At 40.5% G+C, this 19,681-nt stretch overlaps 1 long non-coding RNA gene across 1 annotated transcript; it reads right to left on the reverse strand.

Annotated features, from left to right (window-relative positions):
* Positions 1-698: 698 nt before the first annotated feature.
* LOC112967438 lies at positions 699-10,493 on the reverse strand. The gene is made up of 5 exons (XR_003253969.1): positions 10,270-10,493; positions 9,634-9,755; positions 9,116-9,200; positions 1,556-1,669; positions 699-793 (listed from the first exon to the last, which is right to left on the reverse strand). It is a non-coding gene; the product is annotated as an uncharacterized LOC112967438 (long non-coding RNA).
* Between the last annotated feature and the right edge of the window lie 9,188 nt (positions 10,494-19,681).

Consider the following 19,681-nt stretch of genomic DNA (forward strand, 5'->3'; position numbering starts at 1 on the left):
TAAATATAAAAGAATGAAACTATGTTATAAAATGCCATGAGCAGACACTTGGCCAGTATAAATTCTCCTAACTCCATTAAAGTCAAAGGAACTGCGACAATTATACTAGCTGAAAACATTTCCCAGTAAATGTGAGCACAAAAGACTTTGTAATCTGAGAAAACAGTATGTGACTGTATAATTAAGTATCGTGGGCCCAATCCTCTTTTTGCACCATCGTTTCCTTACAGACCCACACACATTGTCAGAACAGTATTAATTGGTCTGGAGATAAATAACAGTCACATTCAATACCAGGATGCACAGGCAGGAGAGAGAACAGCTATGAGAGCACATGTATTATAATAGAGTATTCAGTGGCATATGCAGCAATAGCATTATTTTGATTTAGAGCTCAAAAAGTTCCAGACTAGCTTCTGAGCCTGTGACTGGAGTACAGGCTTCATTCACACATATACTATTTACCTAAGCAGCCCCTCAGTTGTACACCTACCTGTTCATATGAGTGCACACAGACACAAAATACAACTGTTCTCTTGTCTTATGCGGCACCGTAGTGTTTAATAGATCAGTTATCATCCCAAGCTGAATGCACCCACAAGGCAATAAATGAAACAAAGTAGAAAAACAGCTGCAGTTTCCCCGACGGCAGCTGACCTTGTATCTGAGAGCATGCCTGCACAGGGAGCACAATCAGGCAGAAGAGCATCAATCACAGACCTTCTAAATAGCTCCCTTTAGAGCAGCAGCTTCGTAAGGCTACAAACTCAGCTGCAGATCAACCAGGTGGGACCTGAGGATAACAGCAATAATCAGAGGCTCATCCAGAGATCACAAAAAGCCTTTGCAAAGGAGACCAGACCTATTTAGCAAAAGGGAGACTGAGGCACAGAGCAATGTAGAAATCGCCAAGCTTTAGACAGCAGCTGAGCCCATCTATCCTAAAATCCCAGGCCACAAAGTCCTTTAAGAATAAAAATCTTTTCCGAAAGCTAATGGGAGCAGGTGCAAACATCTTCTCTGCTTTTATTAGCACATACCAATCCAAATGCTGTTCTTAAATCCACTGATACTGCCTTCTGGGTATTAATGGTGTTAGGCAGATATGGAGAAGGACAGCGCTCAACCCAGCAGAAGAAAAAGTCCTTAATGTACCTATATCATCTTCACTCAAGTGCAGGAGAGAGGAGCACAGCTAGGCCCAGAGAACCACCCAGCACCACCTACCACCAAGTGAAGGAACTTTGTAAGTTTTAGAAGCCACCTTCAACCACACAGGACTGGGTTTTATACCCAACTTTTCAGTCAGCTAGTGTGTTTCTAGGCATGACCACAATCCTGAAACACCATGCTGTCTGGGAATCTCACCTTGATAATCTGTGGCCAGTTAACAGACCAAGCACTGCACAGTGGCTCTGTGAAACTCAGGAAACCCTTTCCATTATGCTGCTACATTCCCAGTTTTATACCTTGGACAGATGTCTAGAAACATTTTTCCAGCACTACATCATCTGCTTTTCTTCTTCAGAGGCAAAATGTCCCACGCCCTCCTTACCTTTCACTGCCCAGCTCTGGATTCAGCAGCTTTAATTCTTGAAAGACAGCACATGCAAAAGCTCTCTAATCTCAACTATTACGGTCTTTTATCTAGGAGTCCAGCAGTGATTCCCTGGAAGAACAGGCAAAAGTTGAAAATAAGACATGAGACTGATAGCTGAAGAGCAGTTATTTCACCTAAGAACTGTCTGTGCTCTGATAACTCATAAACAAAAGGCTGGCATAGTTTGTGCTTTTGTCACTTTGGCCCTGAACAGATACAAATCTGAAACCGCAGGACAAATTGTGCCAAGCAGACATTCCCCCTCTTCCAGACTGAACAGAAAACGTATATTTTGGGCTAATTTTCTTAGTGCTGAGTGACAGATGCTTTCAAATAGCCTTTCTGGCCTGTATCCTTCACCAGACAGTTTATTTCTACCTCTTCATCTTGCAGAGTAATCTATCTTGAAGGCTTACTTGCATTCTCGTACATCATCTCCAGAAGCACCATGACTATTCCATAACATTTCTATCGACTGTTTGTTAGCAATAATAAGAAAGACAGAAAGGATATGGTATGTTCTGTAAATTACATTGTACTGAAAGGGTAAGAAATGGTTTGACTAGTGTATTGAACAGCTTAGTACATTTTCTACATTAGGATACCATTTTTTATTTCAAGGCTTTCATTTAAGAAGAAAAAAGAATGATAGCACCAGATTTGAAGGCCTTAATCTATTCACAGAATAACTATAATAAAAATAGATATAGGATTATGTTCAAGGCATAGCATCTCTTGATTTTCCCTTAAGCAAATATTATAACTGGATGACCTTTTCAACAGTGGTTTCACTCTCATCTTAGAATAACTACCATCACCAAGTACACTTAAATCCCTTCTCAGCAGACAGATGTAATTGCATGGTGCATGTTTACACATCCTTTTCACCTCCATGTGGTGTCTTAAGATTGCAAACTATACACTGAAGTGGATTGTGCTCTAGAAGGGATGCATCATGAACACAAAACGCCTGACTCTTCTGGAACAATGGCACCTGTTTAGCTGTTACACACAGCCGTATTTGTGTGCATGTGTGAATTATCTGATGTCTGTACAGCACTTGAATCTGTCAGGAAAGTTGTTCAAATTAATTACAATTATAAGTAGCAGGCAGCTGCAATCCCTTAGGAAGCTGACAGTTCTGGTTGCAATGTGTCATACTGAGCTAAAGACTGGGATGACACCCAATTGGGGTAATTCCATTTTCTTGCAGACAAGGCCTCAGCCTAGAAATACCTTCATATTTCAGAATCTGGCCTTTGGAAACGCATGATAATATTACACGTTCCAAGCATGCAGAGGGATTTAAACAGCTTGTTCAGGAATGGACTCTAATGAAATACTGCACCTCAGAGCTGACATCTTCTAAGGGATAAGTAGGAGTTCAGCCTTTTGGGATGTCAATATGTGGCATATGTTTAAGGTGTCAGTGGAATTGTGAAGTGAAAAACTATTATCTTAAAATAAACGTTGTTCACCAAAAAAAGTATTCAAACTCAGCTTCAAATAGTATGAACAATTGTTCATATCCTGCAACATGCAACTGTTACTGGTTATTAAATAAAAAGTGATTCAATGCCTCTAAGTATTACAATCATTTTTCAAAAATTTTGTTATTAGTGAGCCTGTAGTAATTATTCATGACATCTCATGAGTACAGCTATCATGGTTACTATCACTAGCTGAGCTGTTTGGATTAAAGGCCATAGTTTGTCCTGTAAATACACCTATCCCTCTCTAAGGAGTGAAGGATGAGTGGGAACTGAAAATCTAAGAGAGAAAAAGAAAGGGGTTATCATGTTGGCTTCTTTCTTTGATCAGAATTTCATCCTTCTATATACATAAAAGATACAGGCTACAGAATTCCTCTGCCACACCCTCAGATAGACTTCTTGGGAGACCAGTAGCCAGCTTGCTTACTTGGCATCCATCAACCATGAACAAACCTGTACCTTCTACTTGAAGTCAGAAAGCAGTTTAGTGCTGTAATGTTAGTGGTATGTTCCTAAATTGGCCCTAGAGATAAGCAGTGCATTATTTCCTGGAGAGCTTTAGCAATTTGGGCAATCCTCCCATTCTTCTCAAGGCTGCTTTAAAATGCCTATAAAATAAGCTCCTGTTACTTAAAGCTACCCTGATGCTTTAACTTAATGTTCAACTTACAGCTGAACTTTCCAAAATAGATTTTTATGGCCCTCCAGAGTCAGACACTTTACACATTTACTTTATGTTTATTCAGCTTCCCCCATTTTTATTCTGGTTCATCAGCAATTTCTGGTCAAGTTTCAAGACCAATTCTGTAAATCCTTACTCTGTTTTGGCGAATGGGTCTAGAAACAATCAAGTAAAAACCAATCTGCTAGATGAGATTTTGTAAACTCTAGGTGGGACAATATTCAAGTAGGTAAATTAGGTCAGTTTTCATCTTGCACATTTTTTTCAAGCTTTGGAAATAATAAATGTTGATTTTCCAGCTTGCTCTGAGGATTTGCTGCACTGCCCCTCCCTTTGTTGCCCCTGAAAAATGTGGCAATAAAATAGAATGAGAAAAAATAGTCCTATTGTCACATCTCCTCCTTGGTCTCCAATGTGCTATTTCCAGCAGGAGGCATTCAATCTGCCGTGCCCACACTGAGGCTTGGCAAGGGCTTTCATTTCCTGCATTTCACTTCTGTGTCTTTTCCTCCCAACTCAGGATGGGAAGAGACATCAGCATTTCCTACAGATGAAAATGCTATTGCCTCAATACTGCATTGGATCTAACTACCCCTAAATCATTAGTAGAGAGGGGACTTCATGGTTTTCTTCTTAGCCATACCCTCAGCATTTGTTTGCACGTTGATGTAAACATCCCACACTGCCTCAGACCCTTACTTTGAGCCATTTTCACCGCCTGACACTCTGATCCCATTCACTAGAGTGCTCTCTTTTAGCAATTTTAAATGTTTCATTGCTATAATCTAGTGTTTTCCTTGCCACTGCCCTCCTTCCTTTACAAAGCCTTGCTTGTTGCTAGCGAGTTGGCCCCTTCTTTTCCCATCCATTAATTCTACTGACCTTCTGCAGAGGCCAGTACCTCCCAGCAAATTGTATTGATTTTGTTTGGGCACTGCCCGGTCTTTTCAAAATCTGCATAATAACTAGAGCAAGAAGCAGCCCTGTCAGCAGTAGTTAAGCTCTAGCTAATTCTCTGAAGTCTAGAAACGTACGAGCTTCAGTGGAAGTTTTCCCATTATTTGGGGCACTGATAAAGTGTGTATGGATTCTCCAGAATCAAACAAGATCAAAGTCTGTGCCATCATTTTCTTACCTTAGGCAAGAGGAGGGATTTTATTGTTCATCTATTGTCATAAAGCTCGCAGGAGCTATATCTTTGAGTCCCCCTCTATCAAATATTATTGAAACTGGCTGACAGTTTCAGAAGCTATCACGAAGAATGGACAGATACATACACAGACCATGATTATACAGGCATCTTTCCCCTTAGGAAATCCATCTAAAGGAGCCAAAATTTTGACTAAAATTGTCAACATTTTGTCTGCATCTGCAAAGCTAAAGCAATCCAGCCAGCAGCTGCACTTTAACCATAAATCCAGACTCCTAAGCAATTCACTCCACTGTTTGGTCTGGACTGACACTGGCTGGAGCTCTGTTTTTCAGCCCAGCCTATTCCACCCTCACTTCTCCTTTACCCTGGAAAGTTGCATGTGCTGTGAGTTTGGCCTCTGTCACAAATCCATACTTTGGACCTGACCTCTTGGAAATCCAGTATATTTGGGGGTATAGAAAGAGTTCTCATGGGGTTCCACCCTTTTTAATTTGGGAATTATTAACAAGCCCTTCTCTGGGCCTGAGCTGTTTTGTAAAAGTTTCTGTTTACTGTGTGTTCCTTCAAATAAGCTTGCTACACCATGATAATACATCTCTGGCAAGTAAGGCTTCTGATGATATCACTGCAGGGCTACTTCTTGTTTTTGTAACAATCAGTGGCAGAGCAGCAGGAGGTCTGCTCAGACAGCTTGTTCTCAGTACAAACAACAGCTCAGAGGAGGAGATAGGAAAGAGAGAGAGAGAGGGAGAGGGAGAAAGCAAGAGAGAGAGAAAGAGAAAGAAGGAAAGAGAGGAAGAAAGAGAGGAAGAAAAAAAAAGAAAGGAAGAAAGAAAGAAACAGAAAGAAGAGAAAATAGAAAACAGGCTTCTTGTTTCTCCTAGATGTTCACAGTCTCCCAGAAAGGATTTTGAAGCATGTTATCCCAGCTGTCCTCTGACACCACAACACAGATTCAGGGATGCCAACCTCCTCTCCCAACAGTGACAGCAGCACTAAAGGCAGCTATTTCTTGACAGCCCATTAGAAGCCACAAGGCCATTTTCCCTAACAGTGGAGAAGGATTCTCAGTGATCAGAAAAGAGACATTTCAAAGCAAGAGCAAGTCCCATCTCACTTTAATTTTTCATCTAGCTCTGCAAAGTATCTGACAGTAATAGTCAAAAACTTGTTCCTCATAGTCACAGCACAACAAAGAGCACACATGTCAGATGGAGTGACAGAAGGGAGTTGGAGGTAAGGAAGGCTTGGACGAAAGTTAAGTAGCTAATTTTCTTGCTTGAGTTTTCTGATCATGAAATTTTACCTACAGCAGAGCTGTGCATATTTGCAGTAATGGCTTGGAGACCCATTGTGAGCTACTGAACCTTGTGAATTACTAAGTAATTGGAAAAACACAATGAAAACAAGGAAAGGATCTGCATCATAAAGCATTCCTGGTTCATTTATTGGGATGACTGTAGGTTTGGTTCTTTAGGGGAACACTTTACAATATACTGCCATATTTATGAGGAGATAGTTAGTGAAGAAAATAAACAAATGATGAAGCCCTAATAAAGGGAGGTTTCATTCTAAACAAGAAAGACAACATTATTACAGCACTGGATCATGTCTGTGAAGAAATACTCAGAGCCTACTGCTATGTGTTTGATTTTATAAGCAGGCAGATTCATGAAGTAAGATTTGGGGCTGTTGCACAAATACCCACTTAGTCCTTTCTGTCTCACAGAAACCATCTCCTCCACGAAGAGGTGGTACAAGGCAGACCACAGGTTCCTTGCAGCAGTTATCTGCATGAGGTGGAAGCCTTCAGTGCAACCACTCTTGACCTTCTGAGATTAACTGGCATCCTTCCTGCTCTCTGGCATCCCCTGCCCACTGTGCCCTGAGGTACTCCCTTAGGCTTGCTAAGCTGAGAGACAGCAGAGAAGCTGGTACCTAATAACAATACCATTCAGCAGTCATGCAGCCCATGGAAGACACCTGACTTGCAAAGCAGTCTATAGAGAAGCTGGAAGTGACACACTAAGGGTGTGGCGTGGCACTGAAAGGAATTGGTGCAGGAGGGTTCATCTCAGTTTGCAAGGGGCAGATATGAGTTAGGCACAGGAAACGGTATGAATCAGGATCAAGGGAGGAAGGTTGATGTCAGCACCACGAGCAGCACAGAATGACTGGAGCAAAGCATAGCGCACAGGGAGGGAAGGAGACCCAGTAGGAGTTTGCCAAGGGAGCGAAGTGAGATGACATATACCAGATGGGGTCAGTAGCCACAGCATCAGTAACATGATGGTTCAGCCCTGAAGGTACTTTTACAGCCTTTGATCTCTTGCTATTTGGACCTGGGCTATTGGGATCTAACAGTAATTATACCACCAGGCACTAAATAAGGCCATCAAGCTCAAATGATGCCAGCACCTACATGGAATCAATGGAAGACAAAGGTCAGCATTTGGGAAGAACTTAGGGGCTGCAGAGGAGCTCTATTGTGGTTCACCCCTCAGCAGACATATCATCAGTATCAGCAGCCATTGTGCTCTCTACTTCTTCATGCTATGCATGTATGAAGGGTAATAAACCTAAGGGCTGCCAGTATTGCCTCTGCCTCTGCTTCTGAGAGCTGGGTGCCACTGAGGAGGCATGATGCCAAGCAACTCAGAGAAGACAAAATCCTCTGCTATAGCACTGGCAGACCTCAAAATGAACGCAGATCTTGTGAATGGATAGCAATGGGCAGAGTTCGACCCACCAGATCCCTGTGCTAGGACTGTGGGGCTGAATGGAACAGGTTGTACCATGAGGCGCATGTTTTACACATACTGAGTTCATTCACAAGCCTCAGTTCCATTTTAGAAAATGGACAAGGGTGCCATTCCCTTTGTCATTTCTCTCTACTTCCTGTTGTGATCCCAATACTCACTCTTCACACACTCAGTAATAAATAAGGAACAAGTACAAGATGATAAAAATGTTTATCTCCCCCCCCACTATTTTTGTTTCTGTGGATTTGCTACAGATGTGCTAGTTAGTGATGGATGAGTTTAATCCTTGCCCTTCTTCTGAGGTCTGTTGATTATTTACTGGTGTTCTTGCAGTTTGCTGATCTATATCTACAAAGGGAATTTTGTAATATTGTGATGCCTGCAGTAATGGGATTTGAGGCCTGTGTAAATCATCCGGCCCTGATACTCATTGTTGAGTACATATTTCTGAGGCAGATAAGTGTCCACAGTGCCTTTGAAAATCCCACATGGTGCTTTTCAACCTTCTCAGTTTTTTAAACCCCTCTATGAGGATACTCCCTCCTTTTCTCCTCCCCTCTAAAATTGTAAATGCTATTGGCATTTGAAGAAGTCAAATCCTTCTAAGGCTCTTGCTGTTGATCTGCCTTGGGTTGTGGTTCAGCTGCCTGAATTTTAAATCTTTATGTTATTAGAGTTGTTGCTGCATTGGTCAGAAAAGACAGGTTGGCCTTACACCTAACAGATGTCTGACTTTGTAAGGGTGGGTTTTTGCTTTGGAAATTTTTAAAAACCGCCACAAGTTTATAGCATTGAAGATGTGCTCATTTTTCCTACTAAATTTTCCTTTTATTATAGGATTATAAATATAAAAGGAGATTCAATATTTGTAGAGATATTATACTTTCCCCAGACTTATTTAATCAGCACTATTAATATTTGGATCCGATCCTGGTGCATAAATCATCTGAGGCAGACAGTCATTCTCAACCTTGCCGTGCAAATATGGAAGGCTGACCTTTAAAACAATACTGCAGTAATCACATTTTACATTTATAGAGCTCTACTTATCCCAAAGGATCCCATAGCACTCACACAACCATGAGATATACAGACTGGCTGCTGGAAAGCAGGTTTCCCCATGGCAGAGATGTGAGCTAGCTGGCATGCAGCACACTGCACAGCAGAAAGGAGAAGCAAGATCGCAGACAGGGAAACCAGCACAACCTGAAAGATGTCTGTAAATCTTTGATTCAATCTGAGCAAAAATTCATTTGTTAAAGTTTCATTCTTTGAAACAGAAGGGGGACAAAGACAGAAGATAAGAGGTGAAAGCCAGAGTCAGGCACAGCAGAAGAAACCACCTCCACTCTCCCAGGTGGAGACAGGGAATCCCGGGGAAAGAAGTCAGGAGGCAAGTCTTTGAATCTCGGCATAGCCACTAACCTTGGGTTACTGTGAGCACCTCCTGCAGCCCTCCTGAAAACATGCTCAGTCACCAGCTTCATGACACAAGGAAATCTCAGAATGGCTGCAAGTGCAAAAGAGAAATCAGCTTGGCAGGTAGGCACAGCTATACTACAAGTTATGTTAGTCCCCAAGAAACACTCGTGCACCCAAAAGTTTGTCTGTTCTTCCTAAGTGTAACAGTAAAAGATACTATCGCTTCCTACATATTGTACTCCAAATAGAAATTAACTAAAACTGAGTGATAGGAGATCTGGTTTTCCTCCATCAGGTTTGGCACCTGACTCATGAAATGGCAATACACTTTGGAAAAAAAAAAAGGCTGGCGGGGAGCAGCTTCTGTCAGATGGAGAAAACTCTAGATCGGGACTTAATGATTCTGAAAGGCAGCATGTCCACCAGCACAGGCAGAAAGCCCCAAGCCAGTCTCTGCTATGAAGCCAGTCTTCATTTTTCAGCACTGATTCCCAAAAGTGGAGACGATTTTTTTCACTCACCTCAACTGAAAGAAACTAGCTCAAAATCCCCATCGCATATTTTCCAGGAGCACAAAGTGCGTAGCCATTTGACAAGGCTTTCAACCCCACTCCACAGGTGCTTCCTGAGTTCAGCTCTATTTCTGAAAAATTTGTAGCATAAGTGCATGTATTTCACAGCAAAATCCATTTATTGCAGATGTAAAGCAAGTATTGGGAATCCCATGGTGTAAGGATGTTAACACAGAGACGACTCTGAGAGAAGGAGAATGTGCCAGCATCATTCATTACAGTCCTTGGTTCTCGGCTCAAATTGCAAAGACTCCAGAGATCCCAATTTACCTTTCCAATCAAGAAGAGAACTGTCACAACTATGCACAACACACATAGAATTTGTTTTGTAAAAGGACCTTTCAACTGCAGCCTTATTTCAGGACAACCCAAGCTTGTAGGCAAAGAAAATCCTCCTCAACAACACAGAAAATGTGAGAGGGTGGAGTAAGGTTCCAGCCTTTAAACACAGAGTACAGTGGGATTAATGCCATTACTGGGTTGCCTCCCTCCCCACCATTTAATCCTGTTATGACTATTTACTGCAAATGCTCATTTCCCTGTCTCCTTTTCCAGCATGTTTATACATGTTCTCAAAGCACTTACTCCAAGCAAAACACCTTGTGGTTTGGACTCTCCAGATGCCTTCATCCACAGGCAAATATTTGGCCATCACGTCCTTGCTGAACATGGCCCTGTTGTCTTCTTACGACTCACAGCATTTTCAAAACACAAGGTCTAGGGACTTTGACTGTGCTTCCATGGCATACTGCTATGCTAGCAATTTTTCTTAAGGACTCTCCCTCCTTCCTCTTCATACCTGGATGCTAGCGTGGGTATCTGAGTAAACAACAGAGAAAAATAAAATGCAAGAAGATGAGCAGCAATGCACAACAAGGCCCACACAGCAGGGCTTCCTCTTGCAGCTCTGCAACCACTGAGGTAGATGCTGGACAGCAATAGACAGAAAAAGAGCTGTAAGATAAAGTCACACAAGAATTAAAGGGTGAGAAGGATATGTTTGGGCTGTTCATAAGGAAAGACAGAAAAGCATGAAAACATTCACGTTAAACAGCTAAGGAATTATTACAGGATGACTCAATTATGTTAGCACCTTTGCTTCTTCTGAGGAATCAAGAAGGATCACACTATTTCTGCCAATACTTAAGCATGTACTAGGGAAGGTGCTGTCTGAATATTGCTCTGGACAAAAGTCAGTGTAGACAAACTGTGTCTGTAAATGCAATAAGGTATAAAAAGTGAGGGTGCTATACATTTAAAGATACATGGTAGAGACATAATGGTAGAGATAATTAGAGGAATGCAGACAACAAAGAACATAATTGTGTATAGAAAAGAGATTAATTTTAAAAAGCAAATTAAATAAATTAAAAAAGGATAAATTAAAAATGTCCTCAAACAAAAAGCATCAGTTGCATGAGGTGGTTGGGTTAGAATCCGTTTTGGTTTTACCTCTTTCTCTCTCTCTCTCTTTCTGTTGGATTACAAAAGATTATGAATTATTGCTGCTGACATTGTATTCCTGGTATGCTACTGTGCTAAATAAACATGACACAGGAAATGCAAACAATACAATATACTTTATACTCCCACTTGTCTATATACCACTACTCTGTACTCCCACTTGTCTCCTACTCCCATTTGTCTGTCTATTGTTCCCTCTTATAAATGTTCCCCAAAGTTCCTCATAAAATGCCAGTGTCTACTGCAGCAAGACAAGAATATTGCCCTGCACAGCCAGTGCTCCAGAGGACCTGTGTGACCCGGAGAGGTGAATAGCAGAGAGTTCTGCCAGTAAAGGCAGAAAAAAGCAAAGGCAGCACAGTGCAGATGAGGGAGCCCACTCACTTTTCTTCTTTCTTTTCGGGGCCAGCAGTGATACATTCTGACATACTGTAACTCCCCCTGTTTAGTCATCTCAGAGCTAATTATACTTCTGCTCTTTAGTTTCTTTGATCCATTATTCTGATGAGAAACTGAAAGAGTTCAGTCTAGCAAGATATTCAAAGTGAAGATACCTTGTTCATGAGCTATAATTATCAGCCGAGAGAGATCTTTGTGATTACAAAATTTGAGCAAAAAAAAAAGTCAAGACCAGGTGCCATGCCTGAAAAGTGAAATAAGCCACATTCACACTGAAAACAAAATCTAACCTTCCCATAACTAAACTCTGGGCAGGTTACTCAGGGATGTTATGGATTTACCAGCAGTTGGAGTCTCCAAATTAGAAAGCACAGTGTTCAACCACAAGCTGTTAAACTCCATGTAGGAAACACTGGCTGAAATGTGTGGTCTATTATCCAGAAGATCAGACAAGACAGGATTCTGGCTTCTGGTTTTAAAACCTTTTAACTGTTAACAGGGATTCCCTGCCCAGAACACCCATCCTAACTGAAGTCTCAGCAGTTAGCTCAATACAAAATTGTATGAAAACAAAGGAATTTACCACCTGAAAAGATAAATGACAAAGGCTGGTAGGTCAGAGACACTACAAAATATATACAGCTTTAAATACAGGCATATACTTTGCTAAAATATGAAGTGCCAATTACCTTTTTTTTTAGCTGCTCAGCTTAATCATTAATAACTGATCTGGCATCACTTTATACCATGGTAAATAAAAAGAAAGGTGAGAAGTGAACTCCAGACACTGCAGCTGGGAGGAAATGACAGTCTTTGCATTGCAGGGTTTCTTGCCCTTCCTATTTTTAACTTAGTGGGTCTGAACTCCCAAGTCTCATTCTGAGTAAACTGCACACAGAAAATGTGTTAGAAGCAACAGTTTACACATATTTTCATGGTGAAAGAATGAAAAAAAAATGTACATATATATATACACATATATCTATATACACACACACACATATAACTCCAATGTAAGGAGTTTAAGTATTGTTTCCTGGAATTTAGCCTATCATGACCATCAACATGTGGTAAGCCACAAAGGTGAAAGTCCAATTCTACCACAAGACTTTCTGCACCAAACTAGCTGCTTTCCTGCCCATTTCTCACCCTGGGGATGGATTATCCAGTTAGGAGTCAATAAATTTTTACAATACACCAGGGGCCTAAGAAGTCATACATAGGGACCACGCACAGTAGGATTCTTGTGCTCCTCTCCTGGTCCACAGGAGATTAGTGTGTAGAAAGTATCTGGAGAGGAAAGGTAAATATGGTCATGGTCATGAACACATCTGCCCTCTGTAGGCAAAGAACCAATTGTTGTGGCTGAGATGAAGTCCCAAGTGACTTCCCTGCCCTCCACACAGGGAGAATGGATCATCCTGCAACCTCACTTCACTCTCTTGTACACTTGTCTCATTTGAGCTGTCATGTAAGCCAAGATTGTGCTTCATGTAATTACAGGGCAAATTGTCTCTCCTGTGATAGTCACAGTACAAACACAGTAATTGGTACACAACAATGAAGCGGTGAAAGTGTTATCCAGCATTGTTACCATACAGAAAGCAGCAGCTGCTGTAAATGTATTTCCCCACGCCAGATCTGGGGATGCCTTCAAGGTGTTAAGAACATTTGTAACCCTTCTTCATATCTAATAATTACTTTGAAGTGCAAAAACATAATCAGCTTACAGAACAGATCTGTCTTGGTCTGCTTATGCGACATGTTGTTTTGCTGCCAGTTACTGTGCCTGAGCTGTCAGAGCAAATTTTCTTCCCCATTTAAGTATGGACGTGCGGTGAATGGCATGTTTGTGCTGAGGTATTACTTAGGCAGGCCAGGAGGTGTCTGTGATACCTTCACTTCTTCAAGGACTTCTTTATTTTGGCCACAATTTGGCTATCCTATAAATACTCAAAACTGGACTCACTTTCCAGGCACATTGATTGTCAGGGAATCATTAGCAAACACAACAGACACATAATGCACATAGGCTAGTACAGACCCATCCAGTTGCAGCATGAAGACAGGCCGCTTGAAAAATTGTTTAGTTTTGTTAAGACTCCATCTCTCATTCCCTTCAACTCCAAAGCATAATGACTTCATCTCCAAATCTCATATATTGGTGCCATCCTGTTCCCAGTCACCATCACCATTTGACCTGAATGCTTCACAGAAAGTTAAAATGTACAGTCATTCCAGGTATTAGCACTGAACTAGCATTGTCCTGCTAACACTGACTGCCTTCTTTTAGCCCCATGTCCCAAAATGCATGCACTAAATCCAAGCTGTGAATATCATTTTAGTTCCCAGAATGCAAATCATCTCTCTTACTTCTTGGTTATTCCTTCTTCTCAAAGCCTTCTTGTCTGTCTTGGAGCAGGGAGGGGTCCACAGCAGCCTCTGGCCTGTCGCCTCTACTAAACAGCCAGTGCAGAAGCAGCTGAGAGATTGCCCAACACAAGTGACAAGCAAATGCAAGCAAGATTGTTATGTCTTCTGGAAGGATGGCCATAGAAGCAAAGATGTTCCACAATGATTGCTGTATTGTAGATTGAAGATCTTTGCCTGGAATGAATCGATAAAATCCCACCTCTCCACTACCCAGACCATTGCAGCAGCCAAACCAAGGTGTAGCTTCTAAAACCAGGATGCATCGTCTCTGAATAAATTGAAGAGAAGGATTCAGAGAGTCACCCAATGGGTAATACGCCACCACTGCTGCTGATAACTTTCAGTTTCATTGGGGTTGATTTCATTAGAGTTTACAAACAAAAATGTCTGGGTAGATATGGAAGCAGAGACAGAAGATGGATTATATTGTTTTGATGCTGTGCTAAATAGTTGATCCTCATTTCACATATTCAACAGAAACTTCCCAAATCATCAAGTAACTTAATGTTTTCCCGAAAGAATTATTGTGCTAGAGAAACATGCCACCACTCAGTCCCGGAAACTTCCTCAGCTTTACCACAGATGTTGGATATATGATTTGCCACCAACATGAATTATCAGAGCAACCTTCATTCAAAATCTAGGATTGCGTAATTACAATTGATTTTTCTGTTGAGTTTTACATTTGCAACAGTTTCTTTAGGTTTCTTGTTTCAAGAGAATCCACAAAGGCCAGGCCAGACTTAGTTCTGCTACAGATTAATCTTCCTGTGTAGAGGAGGTTTGGGTTATTAATGGCTGAGGTTCAAATGAAGTGTAGGTTCTTTAGGTTTGTTTTGTAAAAACACCCAAAGTTTGGATTTTCAAACTAGCTCTTAATGTCTAGACTGGAGAATCCATGGAAACATTAGTCATTGCTAGACGCAAAAGCTCAGTGCAAAACTTGATTTCATGACATATTAAAGCTCAGTTATGTGCCTATGTTTATTTGGAAACATCAAGTCTGAACTCTGAAGCTTTGAAAAAATTCAGGAGCAAAGACTGTTTATGACCACTGGATCTGTAATGCTGCTTATGCTCAGTAGTATGAAATCTACTATTCAGAAATCAAATCTGGTCCTGACAGACCTCTATCCTGGTCCTGGTTTGGTTCTTAAGAGATCTAAGGGAGTAACTGAAAGTGCAGATTGTCAGAAAGGTTTTGCTTTTGGTGGGGTTCTACAAATTGGCTTTCTCCGCTCTGGCAAATCTTAAGTCTATGTTTTTCTCTGCCCTTTGACTGAAATTTAGATTAGATATTTGGGGCCACAGAAGTCTCTGACTAAGCTATCTTAGGCTTATTTAAGCACCTAATTTAGCCAAAACTCAGACAAAATTAGGTACTCTGAATTGCCATCCCTCTTCTTTTCCAAGTAGCTACCTTTCTTCTTTGAGTATACAGAGAACTTGCAGTTCCTAAATTTGATGTCTAAGACAGTGGCATGAAGTCCTTCCTATGCCCTCCACCTCCACATCTGGCAATGGTGTAGCCTCAGTCCCTGTGAGGACCTCTTAACTCTACCATAATACAAATATTAACGGTGTTCTGATTTCTACAAAGCCCATTTTTCCTTTCACAGGAAAGCTGCATTGACAATGTGAATTTATAACACTAATATAACATTTTTATATATGCATGTGTGAATTACATATATATTTACATGAATTTTATATATATATAACATATAATATTTAACATTTAATATTTATTATGCAATATATAATATGTATTATAATAATATATTATATATATTTATATGACATTTATCTAACATTTATAATATGCTTGCTTGCTCTGTCCAAGGGACTAATCTCCATTTTGTTTCACTGTAGGTTGCCTTATGTGACCAGCTTGCCCATGTATTTATTTCAACAGCCACCTGATTGCCTCCTAACATTAGTTTAGCGTTCTCTGTCTCTTCACTTATGACTCCCTGTCTGGACTTTGCTGCTTTGTGCCTCATTATAACAATATGCAATTCCCTTAAACCTGCATCCCAATTCTGTCTAAATTAATCAGCATACTTTATTTTGTTAGTTTATTTTTCCCACTTGGGAGAATGGCCTCATCATGTACCCTTTATTCATGAAACAGATATCATCTCTAGTCCCAGAATGTCTTTAAAAACAGCAATATATTTTATCTCCTGTGGAGCTCAAAACATCAGTAGTGCTCTCAGTGAGGTCTTAAAGCAAAACTGCATGGTTTCAAAGTCTCCTTTGACTCTCATTGCACTGTTCCAGGCACACTGCATTATTATACCATTATACTCGTCTACATTTTGCTGAGTACCTGCTGAGCCAAACAGTTATGCATGTGAAAGCTACCTGATGGCAATCCAGTAAACTGATTTCCAGATAACCAGTGGAAAAAAAGAGATCATCACTGAGAAAGGAAAATGAAAGGATGACAGAGCTAAATCCATTTCAAAAGTGACCTGGAGAAACTGTGGTTTAAATTACAGCATACTGACTGTGCAAGCCCCCTGTTTTACCCTCCCAGCCATGGACTCAAATTTCCAAAGCCAGTAATAGTTGTCTATGGATGTCTAATTATCTTGGGACCCTTGGAAAATACTAACTAAAACTAGCTTAAAGTTTGTGAACTGAGGCACTGATGTAACATTTTGAAACATTTGGAGATCTTGCACTTCTGATTACCAGCAGAAGAAAGCCCTGCCGTCTTCTAACCCTTTTGTCCTATGGCTAAAATAACTCAGTTGATACCATATATCCTGCCTCTTTAAGCAAATGTTTGCAGCATTTTTTCACTGGTTTCCACAAAGACTAGCTGCAATAATCTGAGCCTGTCTTTGTGCTTTAGCTATTCTTATCAGCTGCTCACAACATTTTAGGTTTTCCCAGAGCCTGACAACCGGGAAAGTTCCCCCAAAATAAACCTCGTATATAACAACTACATCTAAGAAAGACCCTTAGTACTAAACGCAACTAGAGGTCAATACATCCAGTGGATAACTGTTGTTCCACGAATTACAATATCTGAACTACGTTCCTGGCTTTATTTTAGACCTTCGCAACCTTGGGCCAGTCATTTCATTTCTTCTATTTCTGCTCTGCTATTCTGTTTTTCAGGTGAAAGAACTCTTGGGAATGCTTCTGTCTCACACAGTGTGTTGATACACTGCCTAAAACAGTAGGATTACAGTCTTGACTGGGCAGTGCACCTTAGTAATGAAGAATAATACTGCAAGTAAACGGTTCCTACGAGGACTTGACAATTAAAATTTTATAATGCTTGCTTTTTGCGCCAGAACTCTTTTTTTCTTTTTTTTGGGGGGGGAGGGTTGAAATTAGATTAAAAAAAAATGTCCTGAAGCTCAAGAGATTTGGATTGATTTGTCATTAACATCCACAGGGACATATTGCAAGGTCTGGTTCATATGCTACCTATCATCTTCTTCACTATTGCACATTTACAACAGATGGGATAGACTCTCTTCAGACTCACAGCTGTGTTGCATGCCCCAATATAGCTATGACAATTGTTCTTAATCCTCTAGAATATCTTTGCCTATTGTTTTCTAATGTCTTCTGAAAGAGTATCATCATCTGCCTATCTGCCTTCTGCCATGATCTTAAGTGACAATGCAGAGTAGCAATCTATATCCTAGCTTTGATTTGCAGAGTTTTTGCACTGAGCTCAATTAATTATAGGGGCAACCTTCTGTCTGGTAATTTGTTTATAAATTGTTTCTATCAATGCTCTTTTGTTGGAAGACTTCACTGTCTAGACTTCACTCCCTTGTTTGTAGCAAACCTATGCTATTTTGTTAAAATCTGGGGAGTGTTAGTCAGAAAAGGGCACGATCATTAAGCGAATTATTGAAAATATGTTCATGTCTCCCAAATGCACAATAATTTTCTTTTGCTGTGAATTATGCATTGTGAGCATTGCAACAATTCCTCATGGAATAGGTTCACACATTATGCCATACTTTACTCTAGTTCATCCCAGGTGACGCCAGAGCCCCTAAGGGAGAAAAACGTGAGATTTCAGGAAGATATCCTGCATGACCTAATGGCCTTTTCCTTCTCCAGATTACCTTCCTCATACCAGAAGGTAGTACTTAATGATATCTATGAAGACAGATAAATTACAAACTAAAAAGAAACAAGCAAAATCTGGCAGTTAAAGAGAGGATTCGATGCACAGGAATCAATATATAGGAATGAGACTATACTGTAAACAAGACAACGAATTTCACAGGTACAGCAAACTGCTCATGCTGTGAAGGAAATTCTACTGTACAGGGCCTTCAAGAACCAGCGAGGTTAGCGGCTTCCAGAAACCCTTGTTCCCAGGAACTAATCTTCAGCAGTAACGCCTGGTCTTTCTTCTTGAAGGTGCCAATGACCTCGAGAAGTTTAACATATAAATCACATCTTTCTTCATGCTATAGTCCACAAAAGTCATTTCTGTGCTGATTAGGAACTTTTTTTAAAAAGTGAAATAATTGGCATATTGCTGGGACTCAATAAAATCATCAGAGTTAACCTCTACAGCTCATCTACAGAACCAGATGGTGGTAGCTCACTGAGTTGGTCCCCGCCATAGACGCTCATAAAAATCACCTAAAGCAGGTACTTTTCTGAAATAAGGGAAGAGAAACAACCATTTTCTTCTCTGAAGCATGTGGAGCATAAGCAGGTACTTTAAATGGTTACATTTATGCAGGCCAGTAGAACAGCAGCCTTAATGAAACCGTGACTGCAAGATCTGGAATCACAGTTCTGTAAAAGACTCTCTGATCATACACCAGCAAAAGAATAATCGTTCCATGTTCCTTCCTGAAGCTGACAAATGCAGCAAGCCCATGCTTACATCCTTAGAGACCTCCTTACTAAAAATAGAAAGGCTGCAAGAGCAGCAAAATCAGTATGAAGTGAGTAATCTGCTTAAGCACTGTATAGGAATCGTCTCCAACTGCAAAAAAAAAATGCTCTTGACATAACTTACAGATGTTCTAAAGGCTAGTGCCAATGTTCTTAAAAGGATTATAAACTATTGTCGCCTACTGCTTGGCATTTACCCCAGACATGTAGGAATTCTCTTTAACTGTCTGAAGGAGATTAGACAAAATTAAGAGCAATTCAGCTGAAATTCAAAGCTCATGAAAACTAGAGTCAGGTAAACCCAGGACAGGAAGGCAAGTTCACAATATAGTTATAAAGCACTCACTGCTATGGTTACAGTTCACTTACCTTAAAGTAGCTCCCTTCCAGTTCAATTTAGTAGCATAAAAGTTAGTGCAGGTTCTCTGCCCTCACCCTCTGGACAGGCCAGACTTAGTTCTGCTACAGATTAATCTTCCTGTGTAGAGGAGGTTTGGGTTATTAATGGCTGAGGTTCAAATGAAGTGTAGGTTCTTTAGGTTTGTTTTGTAAAAACACCCAAAGTTTGGATTTTCAAACTAGCTCTTAATGTCTAGACTGGAGAATCCATGGAAACATTAGTCATTGCTAGACGCAAAAGCTCAGTGCAAAACTTGATTTCATGACATATTAAAGCTCAGTTACATGCTCTCCTGTACAGAAGGGATATAAATTTGCATGTATACAGACAACTTTTTGTTTAGTTTTTGTTTGAAGTCCTGAATGTTCCAGTGGCTTCACTTAAAATAGTGAGCGTTCAGCAACATTC

This window comes from Apteryx rowi, unplaced genomic scaffold (genome assembly GCF_003343035.1).
Source record: "Apteryx rowi isolate R43461 unplaced genomic scaffold, aptRow1 scaffold_105, whole genome shotgun sequence".
NCBI classification, from domain to species: Eukaryota; Metazoa; Chordata; class Aves; order Apterygiformes; family Apterygidae; genus Apteryx; species Apteryx rowi.